Genomic DNA, 17,457 nt, shown 5'->3' on the forward strand with positions numbered 1-17,457 from the left:
AAACATAAGCCTTTGAAGTCCCACAGCCGCCTTCGTCTGATGTTGCATTTTTTTTCTTTTTTACTGCAACATCTGACGAAGTCTGTGGGACTTCGAAAGCTAATACTTTGTTTCCATCATGGCATTGCATTTTCAGTTAGTCCAATTAACAAACACTGGACTAATACAGCATTGCATTTTTCATTTGACAAGAGTTGATGGCAGAATTCTATGGAACGCCCTGCACCACTAAAGTTTACATAATGATCTATTGACAGCAATCATAACCTATATTCACACAAAGCAGTAGTCAGTTACTGGCATGCCTGTTAGTCACCATACTCATAATCAGACTACTGACATTGCAGCTAATGTTCTGGAGGGAACAATACAAGTATTCTTCTATTTGCAGACGGTCCAGCCTTGCTATCCAGAACATATTTCTGTTCAAGTTTAACACTGTCTGGAGAAAGGCCTAGTGAAACATCAAAAACCTGGTCAAACTATTAACAAGGTTGAGGCTTTTTATTAATTAGGGATGAGATCTGTACTAATGGGCCACCTTGTGTCTGGGTCAGGTGTCTGCTGTCCAAGGGACAAAGTGGCGTCACCCTGACCGTTTCAAATAAATAAGGTGGCAGGGCCATCTCATGTACACCTGAGGTAGAAAATCACAGGTCGAATCATACATTCTTTGAGGTGCAGAAATGTGTGGTCACAGTAGCTTGGTAAGGCACTGAGCAAGGACAAAATCAAAGTGCACTTTACAGGGCCAGGTTATTGTATTGACTCGGGAAAATAGCTCAGGGGCAACATGCTCGCCTTGGAAGCAAGACAACATGAAGCAACACAGGTTCGATCCCCAGGTCCGCGCTTGGAAACCTCTGGGCGTTATATATATAATGTAACCCTATCATATCATACTAGGTCTACAAAAAGTATTCATGATGTAAAGTTACCCGCCCACGAGGTGTGGAAAACGTTCCTGGCTCAATCACCTTAAGTCCACTCTTCATCTTTTGGGCATGATCTCTTTTTGGTCACACCCTGAAGCAGTTTCTGAAAAAAGCATTTGCCGATAGAATTAGGTTTGATATGCTTTCAATAGCTTGAGTTAATCTGTGTGCTCTTACCTACAAGCAAGCCCCATCAGGTCAGTGAGAAGTATTTAGCTGAAGAATCTTTTTTCATGAACATTTTGCATATGAACCTTCAATTGGGAGCTCTGCCACAGGCTGAAATGACAATCTCATGGCATTGTTTACATTCTGGTCGCTGTCCCTTTGGCCCTCTTTTGAAGTTACCTTTTGTTCTTCTACCCTCTTTACTCTGGACAAATAAATAAATGGCTAAAACCTTCAAACCTTTTATTAGATGGAGTAACATTAGACCTGTGCAGCCCCCGACGAAATACAAGGGAAAGTAACAGTACACCTCCTACACAGAGGCAGTGAGTGGTATGTGGGCCCCCAAGACCCTTACAGGTTGGTCATACAATTTGTATGTCAGTATGGGCAACCCGAATCTGCAGTCAGGCAAGTCTTGCTCTTAGGGATGTGACAAAGGAACCCGTTATCTGGGCAGTAATAATTGTTTCTTAACATTATAAGGATGATGGTGTGCTTTCAATGTACATTGAACTATATGGATAGCAATGTGTTTCAAAGGACAATGACTCCATGGAGCTGGAACTCGCCTCAGTTCAGAAGTCTGAAACCCCTCAGTGCCACCAAGTCTCCTCAGTCCCCACATTTGCTCAGTTGTCCGTTCAAAATTCTAAAACCTTTGAGCCACCAAGTCCCTTCGGCCCTGACCGTTGCCATGTGCGTTTGCTCATTTGTCAGCTCAAATGGAATTATGTTGCAAACTATTCTTCCTGCCACTTATTGCAGACTTCCTGGCACATGGGAGAGGAGGCTGCTCTCTATCTTGCCCTCACAGACCGGATACTGTCCTGAGGTGAAACTGACTGAGTGGATTTTTTAAATAAATTAACTTTATTTTTTATCATAAAATATTGTGCGACTGTTACCCATGTTTGACTTTACATCATTTTAATTACCGTCTGGCTGTCTTTTCACGAGCTTTCCAGTCATATACTTTGCCGGAAATGTATAGTTAATAAACCAACACCCAGCGCCTGAGACTTGGTACATCCCATGTGATGCCTCATCGGTATCTTACCTATCATTTGAATGAATGAAAGTTTATTTAGGTATGCAAAACAAACCATAAAAATACAGCAATAATCAATCAACAACAATACCACAGGGCACACTTTAAAAGCATTATGACCGCCCACCACACCTGGACTGGGCCTGCCCATAACATTTAATAAAAGGCTTCCTTATAACATCAAAAACCTTGGCCCTGCAAAACTGTTTTCAGTGTACACTTTCTTGTTTTCCTTTGAATGGTCCTCAAACCCGTGAGAAGCTTCCCTTGCATAGAAGCGTGTTGCTGTGTAATCCACTGCTTTCTAGACACTGTTCCAGCGTGTGATCCTACATCTAGTTGTGCTCTGAACAAGACCTTTCCCTGAGGCTTTTGCACCGGTTTCTTTCACCTGGTGTCCTCTCCTAACCTGCACCCAGACTTTAATGTTGCTGTTGTGGGGAACTCAGCCAAGGGAGCCGTGTCCACTGCCACAGCATCCACTACCCCATTGCGGACTGTGGGTGAGATGCTCCAGCTACAAAGCCTGAGAACAAGAGTGAGGGAGAATATCTGCAACAATGCTACTGTCTTAAGACCAGATGAGAAAGAAAGTATCTCCCGATCTCTGGGGGCACAAGAAGTTCCTTCCCCGCTCTGCTCCCGCCTGCCTTATGCCCCCAAGTTAACCTCTGGCTGAACTGGCCGAAGTACCTTATAACCCATCACTCAGCCAGTATTCCCACCTTAAGTGCTGTTCAGATAACCACCATATGTCTCTTAAAGACACTAAGTAAGGTACTTTATTGCAAACAAGCCCCAGGTGCTGAGCATCAATAGCCAAGTTGTATGTGAATAATATGAGGTTAGGGCTTGGGTTAAATTGCTTACTGTTAGTTTACAAAAATGTACACAAGTTAATCAGATCACCAGCATAGTTACCTTAGGGCCCATAGATTTGTTTATTTTATTTTATTTGTATGGCATACCCAACCCAGAGGTATCTGGGCGCCTTTCTAACGGGTTACAAGTATACGTTCAGCTTAGTTACAGTAGATACAAAAACAAAACAGATGCAGTGAATTATACACGTTAATGTGAGGAAAAATATACATAAAGTACAGAAGAGAATAAATAGGTATTAAGGAAGAAGTTACTTAGAGTCGGAAGTCCAATATATTTGTATGTACGGGGCTAGAGCTATTCAGTTGTGTCATTAGTAACAAGCCACTTTATAGTATTGCGCCTGAACATGAAGAAAGGTTGTTGGCTCTCAGGCAAGGTGCTTTTGCTGCCATAACAGGGAAGCTACTTCCCCCTGCTTTTTTTAGTTTAAATCTGGGCATGGCCAGGCAGGATGAATTGATTGTCCTTGTGGGTCGTGATGTAGATTTTATTAATGATTCTCTCGGAAAGGTAGATGGGGGCTACTTGATTAAGGCATTTATGCGTTAGTGATAACGTTTTAAGCATAATTGTGTCCTTAGTAGAAAGCCATTTGTTCCGTCTCCTCAGTTGCAAGATGTGTTCTCTCTTTGGTATGTCATGAGCTGCAGAATTTGGATTTTTTTTTAGAGATGTATTTGCTCGCCCCCAAGTACAAAGCATTACAATAATCCAGCATGGAGAGAGTAAGTGCTCTAGCTAGCATTGTACAGCTTTCTTTGGACAAGAATGGTTTGCAGTCCCTAATCATCTTACAAGTGTAAGCTGTAGAGGATGCCATGGCGTTGACTTGTTTGTGGAATGTGAAGGCAGAGTCGAGGTAAAAACCTAAAGTTTTTACTTCTTTTACCACTTTAATGGTATTACCATCGATATTGAAGGAGGTATAATTGGAGCTCAAATTGTTAAGGTTGGCTGTAGTTCTGAGTATTAGGAGATTGGTCTTATCATTCAGGCATAGGCTCTGTGCGTCCATCTAGGCCTGGATGATGAGGTATATTTTATTCACCAAAGCCAAGTTCTTGTCATACTCTCCTATAAGAGGTATGAGGATCTGGGTGTCATCTGCATAGTTGGGGTAGGTGACACCCAGATGGGCTAGGGCATCAGACAATGGCTTTGTGAATGTGTTATACATTGTAGGAGAGACACAGGGACCTTTTGGCACACAACAGGTTATCAGGATCGGATCAGCAGCTGTTAGTGGAGAGAAGACTCTCCATAGTCCTGTTGTTCAAAAAGGATTTAATCCCAGTGATATCGTCTTGTGAAAAGTACACCGCCGAGGCAAGGTGTTTACAGAGTACTTGGCGGTCCACCAGATCGAAGGCGGGCGTAAGATCAAGGAGTAACAGCAAGGCTGTTTTTCCTTTATCCTTAAGTCCATCGATCTGGGTTTTTTGATCTATTAAGGCTGTCTCAGTGCTATGACGTGGCCTAAAGCCAGAGTGGCGGACTCCAAGGAGGTGGTTGGTCTCTAGGTGCTCCTGTATTTGGATGTAAACCACTTTGTCAAGGAACTTGAGTAAAAATGGTACGGTAGTGATCGGCCTATGGTTGGTAGGGAGGGGTCCAGTGATTGTTTTTTTCAAGAGGGGTAAGACCCAGGACTCCTCTAAGTTCCTTGAGTAAAATATATAAAGCGGGGTGCAGTTAATGACACTCAACTACAGTTTTGATGAGTGTTTTAAGAATTGTTTTGTAAATTAGTGCATTTTATTCTGAACAGAATATCTATTATGAACTGCATTTATTTCATCTGTGTAATATTCAACCTGATTTAAAAGTATTCACCATAGAACTGTTTAAATACTATTTCCTTTCAAATTCACACGTCAGTGTAAGCTGCTTTTATTCTGTATTGTTGTGTATCAAATGCATTTACCTTTCATATTATCATGGCAATTAACTTTGATTAAACTAGGTTCTGACTGGCATCCCTGGTTTTAGTAACCACTGACATCGGTCTACAGTCATTCTTGTGTGCGTTTTCAGTCTCCCATTACATTGTTTCACTGTGAATGTGTTTCATTTGAAACATTTATTTTGCATCACTTCTTCATTGGCAATAACATTAAAGATTATGCACTGAAGTCTCGAGTCCACTGACAGTGACCTCGCAGAATTTATGACATGGCTCAAATCGAGGAATTCATTTTTAAAGTTCACAAACATCAGCAGTCGATCAAAAGTAAATTCTTTGGACCTTATACTCAGTGCACCAGATGGGAGAATTAAGAGCACGGTCTTCCACAAACCCACAGATCGGAACTCTCTACTGTTGTTCCAAAGATATCACACCAGGGGCCTACGAGAGAACCTTCCCTTTGGACAATTCCAAAATATAGAAGGAATTGCACTACCTTGCAGGATTTTGACTACCAGCACAACAATCTAGCACCCAAACTAAGGAATCAGGGCTACCCAAGAAGCATGGTGAAACATGCCAAAAAAAAAAAACATGCAAGAAATATCCTGAGAGATTACGCGCGTCCATGGGAAAAGAGTTGATAAAACAGATACCATCACAACAGTTCTCAGTTCCTCCCCTTTGGTGAATCAAATTAAGGAGGTTGTTATCAGACTTTGGCCACTCCTAAATGTGGGTTCATCAAACATTGATCCACCAAGATTTGCAATGAAGTGGAGACGGAACCCCTGAGATGCACTAATACATACAAGGAAATAATGGATGGAACCAACAAGGCCCAGTAGGACATGATCCCTGTGGTCAATGCAGTGTGCGCCCACAAACCGAAAGAAGCACATCCATACATACAGGCTGGCAAAGTTCTTCAAAAATTGCAACAGTAGCAACATCATCTATATTATTACATACCCATGTGATCTAAAATACGTGGGCATGACAACTAGGCCAGTAAAGACATGGCTCAGGCAACACCGGTCTCGTATTAGGACCAAAAAGATCACATCACCCCTTGTAAAACACTGTTTTGAAAGGCCATGGTCCGTTGGCTTTTTCCTAGACTATTTCGGAAAAAATCTGGGTCCCCCGTAGAGGGGGTGATTTACACACAGCATTTTTCAGAATAGAACTGTGGATTTTTCGCCAGTGCACAGACAGCACTGGCCTTAATGAGCACACTAGCTGGCAAACACTGGCAACCCTGTACATCCACTCATGGGTTACAGGTAGCCTTATCCACAGAATTGATGCAACATTATTGAATATACCTATGAGTTATACAGCAGACATATGGCCCCATGTTTGCTTCACCAGCATCCTCATATAATATAACAGGGCCCAATGACTGAGGAATGGGCCAGGCCTCCCCATAACATATCCTCACATACCATATTTTCACCATACATCATAATCTAGAGAGCACCATATAACCAGATTAGGGGCCCACCTAGATGCGTGGCTCCATATCGTGGGGGGGCATAAACGTGCATCATGATTGAGCTGAATCAGTGCAGTGCCGCAAAGGAAGACTTCCACTACCACAACTTGGGTTGTAATATTTGAGTAGGAGATCAAATCTGGAAAAGGCCTGTAGCCGGCACGGATATATTAAAACCAATTTCTTAGTTTATATACAAATGATATTCTCACGTTCTGAATGTAACTTCCCCATATGGTGCTCTGTAAACATAATAAAACCTCCTTCAGCTGCTGGGGGGTTGCTAGTTGTATATTGCGCTAGTAATCATAGATGAAAAACATCTTCCAAGATGGTGAACACAGACACAGTAATGTAGAGGTCATCCTGCGCATGCTCAGATGGAGAAAGATCTCGGAAGTTATTACGCTAGCTTTGGCACCTGCACACAGATCTCTCCCAACCAGACTCGGTGACAGACCTACTGATAAGGTAAGAACCTAGATTCTCGATAGGACCCGTGAGAGGACCCCATTTTTTAACAACGCAGGACCCCTACAGGCACCCTGCTGCAGGGACACAAATACAGAAAAGTAAAAAGTAAAATAGTTGTTTTCATTTGCATTAAGAACGGTTTTAAAGTAATTTTGCTCTCCCTCCACCAAACCCTAAATGCAGCAATCGCTACTGCAAATAGGTTGCTGGACTATTCATTAGTTCTTTTAAAGAGGCCATAGAATCCGGGGCTGCAGACTGGGGTAAGAAACCATAAATGGCACGCTTTGGTTCCTTGGAGGCATGACACAGCAATCTATTCCAGCAGAACAAATGGGTTCAGTAATGTCAATATCCATGTCTTTTCGATCTCCCCCATAGCCCCAACCCTGTTTTTCTCCCATTACAGGTGCAGATTCTGCTTCCTACCCAGCGGCTGTTTTGGTGCTCATATTGGCATCAAAGGCCCTGAAAAAAGTGGCTACACTTGCATAGATCACTGAAACCGGTTGGCCATTGTTTGTTCATGGGGTTTCTCATTACCCTAGGGATACCCCCTTTGCCTATATGAACATTTGTGTACATGAAAACTCTGCACACTACTCTTTCAGTTTCTGAGCTTTGCTTTCACAGTTAGCATGATTGGAGGGCAATTTAGGTTGTACAAGACAACATGATTGAATTACAACTAGTCAAACATACCCATACAGTCGTCGTGTGACAGAGTAACAACATTAATTTTCAGACATCGTACTGAACATGTCCTGCTAATCGGGTCAGGCAAAATCAGGCACTTGATTCTAAGTGCATACACCTGATACCAATTAGCTATAAAACAATCAAAAGGCAAAACCCAAAGACAATCTGAACATTGTGGAATACGAGTACAAGCAGGGCATCTGGGACGAAGGCAAACCTACTGGAGCAGAGCGATGGACTGGTTACCTGGCTACCCTCCGATTTCGGGCCCAGGTCCCTTCCCCACCAGTTGCACACCTGCACTGCCCCCCTGGCAACCCTTGCACTCAGGGACGGTTTCCCTACCAGCACTTGACACCTGCATTTACCCTTGCACTTGCCACCAGATAGCTGCACCTTATTATTTAATGTCTTATTTATTTTACCGTTATCCTATGCACTGCACAGTCCCTCCCCTTTTACCCCCACACTTCTCCCCCTCCCCTGCACTGGCACTGCCCCCTCACTCATTGCTGCCAGGGCAGCACCCTATCATACGCTGTAGTCTTCTCAGTGCGGGTTCTGCATTAATTTCCAGTGACAGGAACAAACAAGCGCTCATAACGCCCAACTCAGCTGGGAGGCCTCCTGGTCCTGCGGGAGGCTCCCAATTGCAGCACATGGTGGAGGACCCAGTTACTCCCAGCTGCTGGCTCAGAGAGGGTTGAGGCGGGGCTCACAAGCTCAGCGAGTGTGCTAAGGTACTGTATGGCGGCCTGTGATGGAACCCTGCTGGAGGGGGTGTCATGTGTCCGCGCTGGTCTTTGTGGGCATCCTGACCAGAGGAGGGAGACCGAAGATCAGTGGAGCTGGACACTTGCTGCAAGAGGTGAGAGGAGAGATGCTCCACCAGCAGGCGCTGTCCTGTGTGGCAGGCTTCTATCTATGACGTCTCTGTACCGTTCAACATAATGAGATGGAGCAAGACCAGACCGAGATAAGGCAAAGAGAGGGGAAGCAGACAATATTTAATCTCGGAGCTCAAACCGCTTTAACTAGCTACATTAACAGCACTTTGGCCTGTGCACATCGCACCCTGCGCCCGCGTGGTCGCGCACTTTTTGCAGAAATCTATGATTATCGGAATAGCGGAGCATTAGCTATTCACGTCCTACTGCATTAACTGCACTTTGCACTCTTTGTTGTACTTGGGAGATGCACTGTGGCTTGCACAGGGAGGGAAGGAGCCTCTGTCGTTGAGCATTGGTGAGGAGTGATAGCAGTTCTGGGCACAACCACTTGGGAGCGGAGCACATTGATGGCATGCAGGGAATTTCTGTTGAGAAGCTTACTACTGGGCTGACAAGACCTCTCTGGAGTGTGATTGCACCTGGTAATTGCAGCGGCCCCTGGTTTTCCACCCGCCCCCTCCACATCTGGGGCATGAGGTGGCCCCTCCAGTTTGAGCTGGTGCACAGACTGCTGCGGGGGCCTTCCTGGAGAATAAAAAGGGGCCCGACACCTAAAGAGAAAGCGGAGCAGGCAATGAGACCTAGAGGCCTCCATGGAACGTCACTCAGCAAAGCTGTGGCAGCATGCAAGCACGGGGGATCTCAAGAGGCAGTAAAAGCACACGGGGACGGTTGGCAAATATCACTATTCCCCACCCCCTATCACACACACCCCCCCCACGAGAGGTTCACGCAGCATTCCCAGAGGACAACACAGAGAAAATCCTCAAGGCAACAAAGCAATTGGACATTGCAACCATACGGACGAGCACCACGGAGAAACCTAAAAAAGGGGAGCAAGTGCAGGCCATGATTTACACCGAGGACCCTGTGCAAAATCCTCTGCCTCACTCCCAAACAGTGACTAAGATGGACCTACAGGATCTCCTTGTTACCATGACAAGGGAATAGCAAAAAGATCCCAAAGAGCTCTTGAAGAAGAACACCAGCCTGGATAGGCGCGTTGAGGAGGTCGAGAGCAGAACTCCTGAAGTTGAGGCTGCTCTGTGCGACAAGAGCTACAAAATAGGCAAGGGAGCAGACAGGATCACCGCACTGGAGGCAAGGAGGATGCCGAGAATCACTCATGACGCAATAATATTCACCTGCGGGGCATTCCACCAATGTCTCTTATGTTGATCTGGAAGACTTTGTGCAGGACCTCGTCCATTTCATCCTGACCCTCCCTGGTAGCGCCGGTCTGGAACGGGATAGAATGTATTGCACCCAACCGCAGCAGGCACATGCCTTTCCTTCAGACATCCTGGTTAGAGTCCATTTTCATAAGGCCAAGGAGAAAATCATAAAAGCGGCTATGAATCACCTCTAGTCCAGTTCAGTTACACCTCAGTAGCGCTGTACCAGGACCTAGCAGCCTCTACACTGGTGAAAAGGACAGAACTGAGGCCGCACACAGAATGGCTGCAAGAAAGAAAAAATAAATAAATAGCCTATTGATGAGAATTCCCCACGGCTTTGCTTTTCTCGTCAGGTGGCAAGCCATGGAAGGTGCGCTTGATGAAAGAGGCTGAGAAGCTACTCATCTCGGACGCCCTGAGGGATGGGGACACCTGATACTGCACCATGCATTGCCTCTCTGCAGGGGTCCGAGTAGCCTTGGGCATGGGTGAGCATACGAAGGAGACCCAATGCCCCAGCCCGCAAGAATAAAATTGAGGTAAACTGGACTGTTGGTGAACGCAGAGTATTCCTGCTCTGGAAGGTGGAGGAGGTGCAGCTCAGCATGTGAGGGGGTCTATAGTACGACACCTGGCCGCTACACGATACAGCAGCGACTCCCAGGGGGGGTGGGAGTGAGGAACAAGTGAAGGTTGTTAAATGTCAACTGTTGAAGTATTGAACTGGACTCAGATGCTGCAGGGAATGCCTGGGTCTTTTGAGCGACATGCAAAATAAGGGATTGGGGGTAGCAGTTTGGGGTTACTGACAGTTGTGTTTATTGCTCTTCGGTTCCTGGTTGCAGGGGTCATGCAGTTTGTCCCAGGTAATGTGGTATTTGCTCTTTTGCTGTTCGCATGTGTGGTTGGGATGAGATGGGAGGGGATTCTTAGGGTAGTTTGTTCACATTACATTGCCACTAGTGCTGTATTTCATCACAGCGCAGGCCAGTGATCATGCTGCTGCATCTCATCACAGCTTTGGGCACATGTCAAAGGTTGCACACACTGCACCTTTAACAAACCATGGCTGACAGCAGCATAAAGGAATTGTGTATGTTGACGTGGAACGTACAGGGCACTTCCCGGCGAAACAGAAGTCAAGTTACTCCCCAGGGAAACAGATATACCAGCCGACAGTCTGCCTAAAGGAGACGCATCTTTAGCTGCAGACGAGCGGCACAGTTTGGGTGGTTCTCTAGATCGTACTTTGCCATATTGGTGGGGAAAAAGAGGGGTGACACTGCTATTCAGCAAAGAGGTACCTCTAACCGAGGTCACAGTGAAGCAGGACCCAATGGGTAGATATATATTGGTGGGCGCCTGTATGCGTAAAAACTCACATTTGCATGACATTGTCCGACCAACACGCATGATTGGTTTCTGCAAAAAATCTCCCCAGACATTATCTCCTTTGCAGAGGGCCAGATCCTCATTGGGCGGTGGGGGGGAGGGGTGGGGTGATTTTAATGTAGTGCCTGACCCAGCGGCCAACAAAACTCCCCCACCCAGTAGAGAGGACTACCAACAGGCCACAGGATTTGACTCCCACTTCCATAAGGACCTCAAGAATATATTTGATACTCATGTCCAGTGCACAGTAAGGAAGGCATGGTATCAAGAAGACGGACAAAAGTGATCACAGTTCAAGGGTGTTTATTAAACTATACAGGTAGGTTGGAAAAACGCCTAATCTAATCCTAAATCTAAGATGGGAGGAAGCTACGACAATCAAATAATTAGGCAGTCCTAGTATCAAACAATTTGGCCGTCCTAGTATCGTCTTATCAAAAAAGGGCCTATACTAAGAAAAACCTATTGCCAATCCTTACACTAAATACAAAAAAAGAGTGTGGGATAGGGTTCACAAGAAAGAAAGAAGTGTTCACAAATGATAAGTCAGGATGTGTTAGCTCGGCGTCTCCCTTCCCTATGTTTTTAGCAGGGGGCAAGGTGGGACTTCTGAGCACAGCACATGCTCGAGCTTTCCGAGCACGAGACGACAGTTCCGCTGCAGGTATCTCTTTTCTACAAAAAGTCTCTTGCCACAGAGGACCGGATAGGCTCCAAATTAACAAACAAAAAGTTCCTTTCAAATGGGGGGAGAGGGGCAGGGGGCAGGATTCTGCCACGGGTAAATTCGGACCATGACCGCCGTGGTGGCATGTATTTGAACTATTGTTATCCCAGCCCTTCTTCAAAGGTAGTGGAAACTGCAGGATGCAGCAAATCGTCAGGAAGTATTCACAGCCGTAGCTAATTATTTTGCAGAAAACTGCTCCTCTGACCGCTTGCTCTCAACAGCCTGGGAGTGCCATGAAAGCAGTGATTCGAGGTGAGTTTTTTTTAAATGCGCCACAGCGCTTCAAAGAACCAGTAAGCTGCAACAAGTGCAGTTACAGGGCAGGCTTTTTGGCCCTAAAGAGGGCACACAAAATCAGTCTAATAAGGTATGGAGGGACCTCAAAAACACAAAATCCCTGCTGGAGATGCTCTTGGACAATAAATCTGCTCGAGCCCTCACATATACCAAGCAGACATCCAAACACTGATTGGCCCGGACAGATCTCTGAAGGTCACAGAGAAGGATAAGTTGAACGCGATGCTAGAGCACCCCAGAGGCGTCATGGCGGGGGCCCCAATCAGGAGGGACATACAATCTACCTGACCACCATCAACCCCAACATCTCCCCGCCCCACCGGGCTTACTGGACCCCCTCGACCTACCCATTTCCCCTAAGGAGGTAGCAGCAGCATGTCCCTGAAACACAAGGCTATGGGGACGGACGGCTTGAAAGCCTAATTCTATAAAACATATGCCCACGACTTAACTCCCCACCTCACCGTTCTCTTTAACTCCTTCCTAGTCACGGGGTGCATATCACCATCCATGGAAGAACCTCAAGCCTGAGAAAGACCCAAAAGACTACAGTTCCTACAGGCACATAACACTGATCAACAATGCTGCGACAATCTTTTCTGAGATTCTAGCATCCAGACTCTGGGGTCTTGCAACACTTGGTACAAGTTGACCAGACGGGGTTCATCACAGCCTCACCACCCACGATATCAGACAAATTATAAATCTTATTGAGAGCACCTCCAGGGCAGGATTGGAGTTGGGTGTCATTTCATTGGATGCCCTTTAAGCATTCGATCTGGTGGATTGGGGCTACATAACTAGGGTTGGCACCCACAACGAGATTGGCCCGAACTTCAAAAAAACAGGCCTTGGCCAACTATCAGCAAGCCACTATGTTGCTTAGAATTAATGGACTTAGATCCCCATTCACGGGGCACCCGGCAGGGCTGCCCTCTGTCACCCCTAATCTTTGCACCATCGATGGAGCCATTTTCACTAAGATCCGGACCAACCCGGAGATACTGGGAATGCAGGTGGGGGAGGGTGTGGGAGAGCTTATACAGGACAATGTGCTGCTTTCCCTCACACAATTGACTCCTCCCTCGAGACTGTATGGCAGGAGTTCTCTATGTTCAGTGGAGTGTCAGTTAATTTGTTGAAAATCTAGCGTGACGGGGTGAACATCTCGCAGAGGCAGCTGGAGCTTGTTGCAAATAAGAGCCTAGTCCCCTGGGGCAAGGCCAACATCACCTACCTAGGCATCCGCATCCCAAACAAGGTTTGAGAAACCAGAAGGTGTCTCGCCGGCTATTCCCTAGGGATCTGTCATCCACGTGGCCAGTACACAGCCATCGCTTTTAGATGGATTCAGTTCGTGGGGGTGGACCAGTGCGGAAGGATCATCTGGGTGAGGGGTCTTGTGGGAGTGGGATACGAGGTGGGGAGGCGCAGTATCCCCTTCCCTGTAACACCTTTGCCCGATCCTACCAGGCAGGATATTTAGGCACTCAAACCCCTCCATTCACAACACAACCACTTTCTCACTGACATTTCGCTGTGAGAGAAGATGGACTAACACCCAAGCCGTATACCCGACATGTCCCAATGCAATGGTCAGGCAGGAACAGGCAATTACGGACCATCACACACACACCTGACTTCCATTACACTTCCCCACACAGATAAAAGTCGGAGCAGGAGAGCACACTCTGAGCAAAGCAAAACACACGAGGAAGCAGCAGTTGTAAAATGGCAGTTTAATGCAAGGCAAAAGCCGTCAAAACAGAAGGGGATCAAGAACCTTCAAAAATAGAAACCGTAAAACCAGAAAGAAAGGCTTGAGAGTACTGCATTGTGTGTCGGATGTCCCCGGGGCCCTCCCGCGTCGATAGTCAAGGCGTTGAGAATCGCTTGCTGCTGCGGTGTTGTCCTTGGCTGCTACAACAAACCAGCACCAGTGAAGTCAGCACAGCCAGTGAGTCGGGGAGACCGAAACCAGACCGGTCTGTGTTGAAGCCAAGGTTGCAAGCAGCAACATTGTATGGTGAACATTGAAGTGAACAGTGTATGAAACTCATGTGATAACCAACGTGAGTAAAAGTGAACAACAGATGAGTGATTGAACTTTGAAACCGACAGACAATGCCCTTGACACGGTGGTCTGTCAACGCGTGGATGCTCATTCGGAAGTCTCTGTAGGGTATCCAGATGAGAGTTAAGAAAAGTGAAAGATTGTGCATCGAAGTGGGCCTGCGACCGACCAGTAAAATCCTGTGCACAATCGAAGGTCTTTGAGGTTGATGCCGTCAAGAAAGTTGATTGAACATTCATAGATAATGTTGATGTGAGCCCAGAGGAAGGCGATCAGTTGAAAGCTTTTGGGATAAAGCAAGTTGTGTTAAAGCGAATTAAAGTTGGTCTGAGCCTGGTGGGGAGAGCCTGATTGAACATTGAATTAAAGTGGATCTCAGCCCAGCAGATGGGGATCTGGGGTGCACAGGAATACACATGAAAAGTTGAACATTATGTCGAAAGGTGATCTGAGCCCGGATGAGGGGTATCCGAAGTGAATAGTGAATCACCTGAGAAATTGAGTACGTGTGAAATCCTAAGAGGAAAAGAACTTGTTTGTTTGGGGAATCAGGCCCTCTGAACAAAGAGACTTTCAAAGAGACTTTAGCACAGAAGGCCCTGATGCCAATGTTTGAACTGCACCCTTGTGCTAGAGAAGCCAAAGACTGTGCAAAGCATGAGTGCACCACCTTGTCCCGTGCTGAAAATGTGGGGAAGAGAGGCCAACAGCCTGAACATCCGGATATATTTCTTGAACACTTATTTGCATAACATGGTTTCCCACATTATTTGTATTTAGAGGTAAGGATTGGCAATAGGTTTATTAGTATAGGCCCTTTTATTTTGACATGACACCACTAGGACTGCATCATTATTTGATGGTCGTAGCTTGCTCCCATCTATAGATTTAGGATTAGATTTGCGTTTTTCAAACCATTTTTGAAGTTCAATAAACACCCCTGCACTGTGGTCACTTGTGTCTGTCTTACTGTTGATACCATGCTTTCCTTACAAAGGTAACAGGCCAACTTGCGCCCTTATTTAGAACCCTGCTGGATGACAGACTGCTGGCAAAAGCAAGAGGTTTTGTGGTTTGGGAGAATAACCGCTCACAAAATGAATCTAGTCCCGAGGCTCCTTTACCACTGCCTTGCTCTGCCTGCCGTGAATCCCGAAAAAGACCAGAGAAGGCTGAAAAGGGGGATGATTAAGTTCATATGGGTCAGGAAAAAAAAAACAGGTGGCCAAGAGGGTGATGCTACCAGGTGTCCCCTGTAGCGGCCTCAGAGTCCCAGATGTCTCCAGGTACTGCCTGGTGGCACAACTACCATTCTCCTTTGTATGGCAACAGATCGATGATCCGCCCAAATGGAAGCAAATTGCAAAATCCTAGGCTCCAGTCCCCTTAACACCCTGCCCCATCTCAAACTCACACAGAAGGCCCCTGGCATCTACCAAGAACTCCATTTGCTGTTGAAGGAGGGTGGCGAGCCGATGGGGCATCAGTACTACCTTAGGTTCCGTCACCCTGGTTTGGGGTAATCCAGAGTTCGCACTGGGATGCAACTCGATAGGGTTACGTAGATGTGGGAGGGAGGCTTAACTCGGTTGAAAGACTTCTTTAGTAACAGTGTTCACCTGTCTTTTGAGGAGTGCAAGGCCAAATTTGAAGAGAGATTTAGGTACACCCAGCATCGGCACTGGATGTTGCACCATAACACGAAAGCACATGGTGACAGGAAGCTTAATGCACTGGTGCTAATCTTGATTGCTGCAGCGCTAAGGGGCAAGATTTCAGCCCTCTACAAGCTGCTGGACAGATCAGACACCTTAAAGGAGAAGAGCTACATGTCTAGGCGGGAAAGGGACCTGGGGGAGAGAGCTGGGTACGGAGGAATGGAACCGGATCTGGGTCTATATATTCAGAAGCTCCAAATGCATCACAAACAGGGAGGGGGCAGCAAAGGTGTGCTACAAGTGGTATATCACACCAGGAACTTTACATAAGAGTAACCACTCGCTGTCTCCACTAAGTTAGAGCGGATGCACGACAACATGCTTGCTTTTCCACCTCGTATGGAACCATGGAAAATCAGCCCAATTCTGGAAGGAGGTACTAGCACAAATTAAGCACACAACCAAGTTGACAGTCACCTTGGATACGGGATTAGTGCTGCTGGGTGACACAAAAGATGAAGTGTCACTGACAGGCCCTACACCTGAACGAATTACACACCACCTCAGAGCGGCGAACATTACCATAGCACGCTTCTGATAGAACCCTAAGGGCCCCACAATGACTATGCGGCGAGTAAAACGCTGGGACACAGTGGTTGGGGGGGGGAAAAAAAAATTCACAGCACTTGGTCCCCCTTCCTTGAATATGCAGAACGATTACCGGGGATGGTGCGCAAGCCGCTGAGTCTCAGATGGCTAACAAAGTACTACTCTAGATAGGAGGGGTTGTGGCCTATGGCGCTGGTGGACCAGTTGCGCCAGAATGGTGACTTAAGGTTCCCTATTATTCCAACCGCTGACGTAATACTGTTGATAGCTGTTACTGTATGAACTGTAATGTTGTCAAATGCATTATGTTGGCACTGTGATTGTTTCCTTATGCTGTTTATTGAATCCCCTTTTTCTTTTTGTTCCTCGTTTCTACAATAAAAATAATGCATGATAAATAAAAATGGGATGAAGGCTTCAGTAAAGATGACACATACCACGGCACAACAGTATATAAGAGATGGGTTGCTAAAGGTAGAGATTGAGAAAGAAGTTAAGCCATACAAAAGAGAAAGATGAATGGAAGGGTACCCTGGGGCTGCAGTTTAGCTGCAACAGGAGGGATGTGTGAGAAGTTAGGCAAGATAGGACATCTAGCTCTGGCTGAACAAAGGTCAATATTAGAGGGGATTTATGGTGGCCAGAAACATAGGGGATGGTGGAGGATCTTATCAGGGAGTGTAGTGTTTAACTATACAGAGAGAGGAAAAAAACACCAGTCCCTAGGGTTTATCCAATGGCTGTGCCCAAAACTCCAGAGATGCCCTAGGATGAAGACATAGCGCTTGACGTGCTGGGGAAGTTCAATGTGAGAGGTTCTTGCCACACTTGTGTCGTCATAGTCTACCTTTTTTATTTTACAAATGGCCGGAGTACCTAGGGGTGACCATTGACGGGTCGGCTACAGACTAAGCGATGCAAGACCAGCTATGGGACAAGGTGAAAAGATTAAC

At 46.2% G+C, this 17,457-nt stretch overlaps 1 protein-coding gene across 1 annotated transcript in view; it reads right to left on the bottom strand.

Moving 5' to 3' along the window:
* The window catches only part of CTDP1 (CTD phosphatase subunit 1), a 1,764,689-nt gene that overhangs the window by 731,415 nt on the left and 1,015,817 nt on the right, over positions 1–17,457 (bottom strand). The window lies entirely within an intron of this gene.

This window comes from Ambystoma mexicanum, chromosome 5q (genome assembly GCF_040938575.1).
Source record: "Ambystoma mexicanum isolate Mex_15411 chromosome 5q, UKY_AmexF1_1, whole genome shotgun sequence".
NCBI lineage: Eukaryota > Metazoa > Chordata > Amphibia > Caudata > Ambystomatidae > Ambystoma > Ambystoma mexicanum.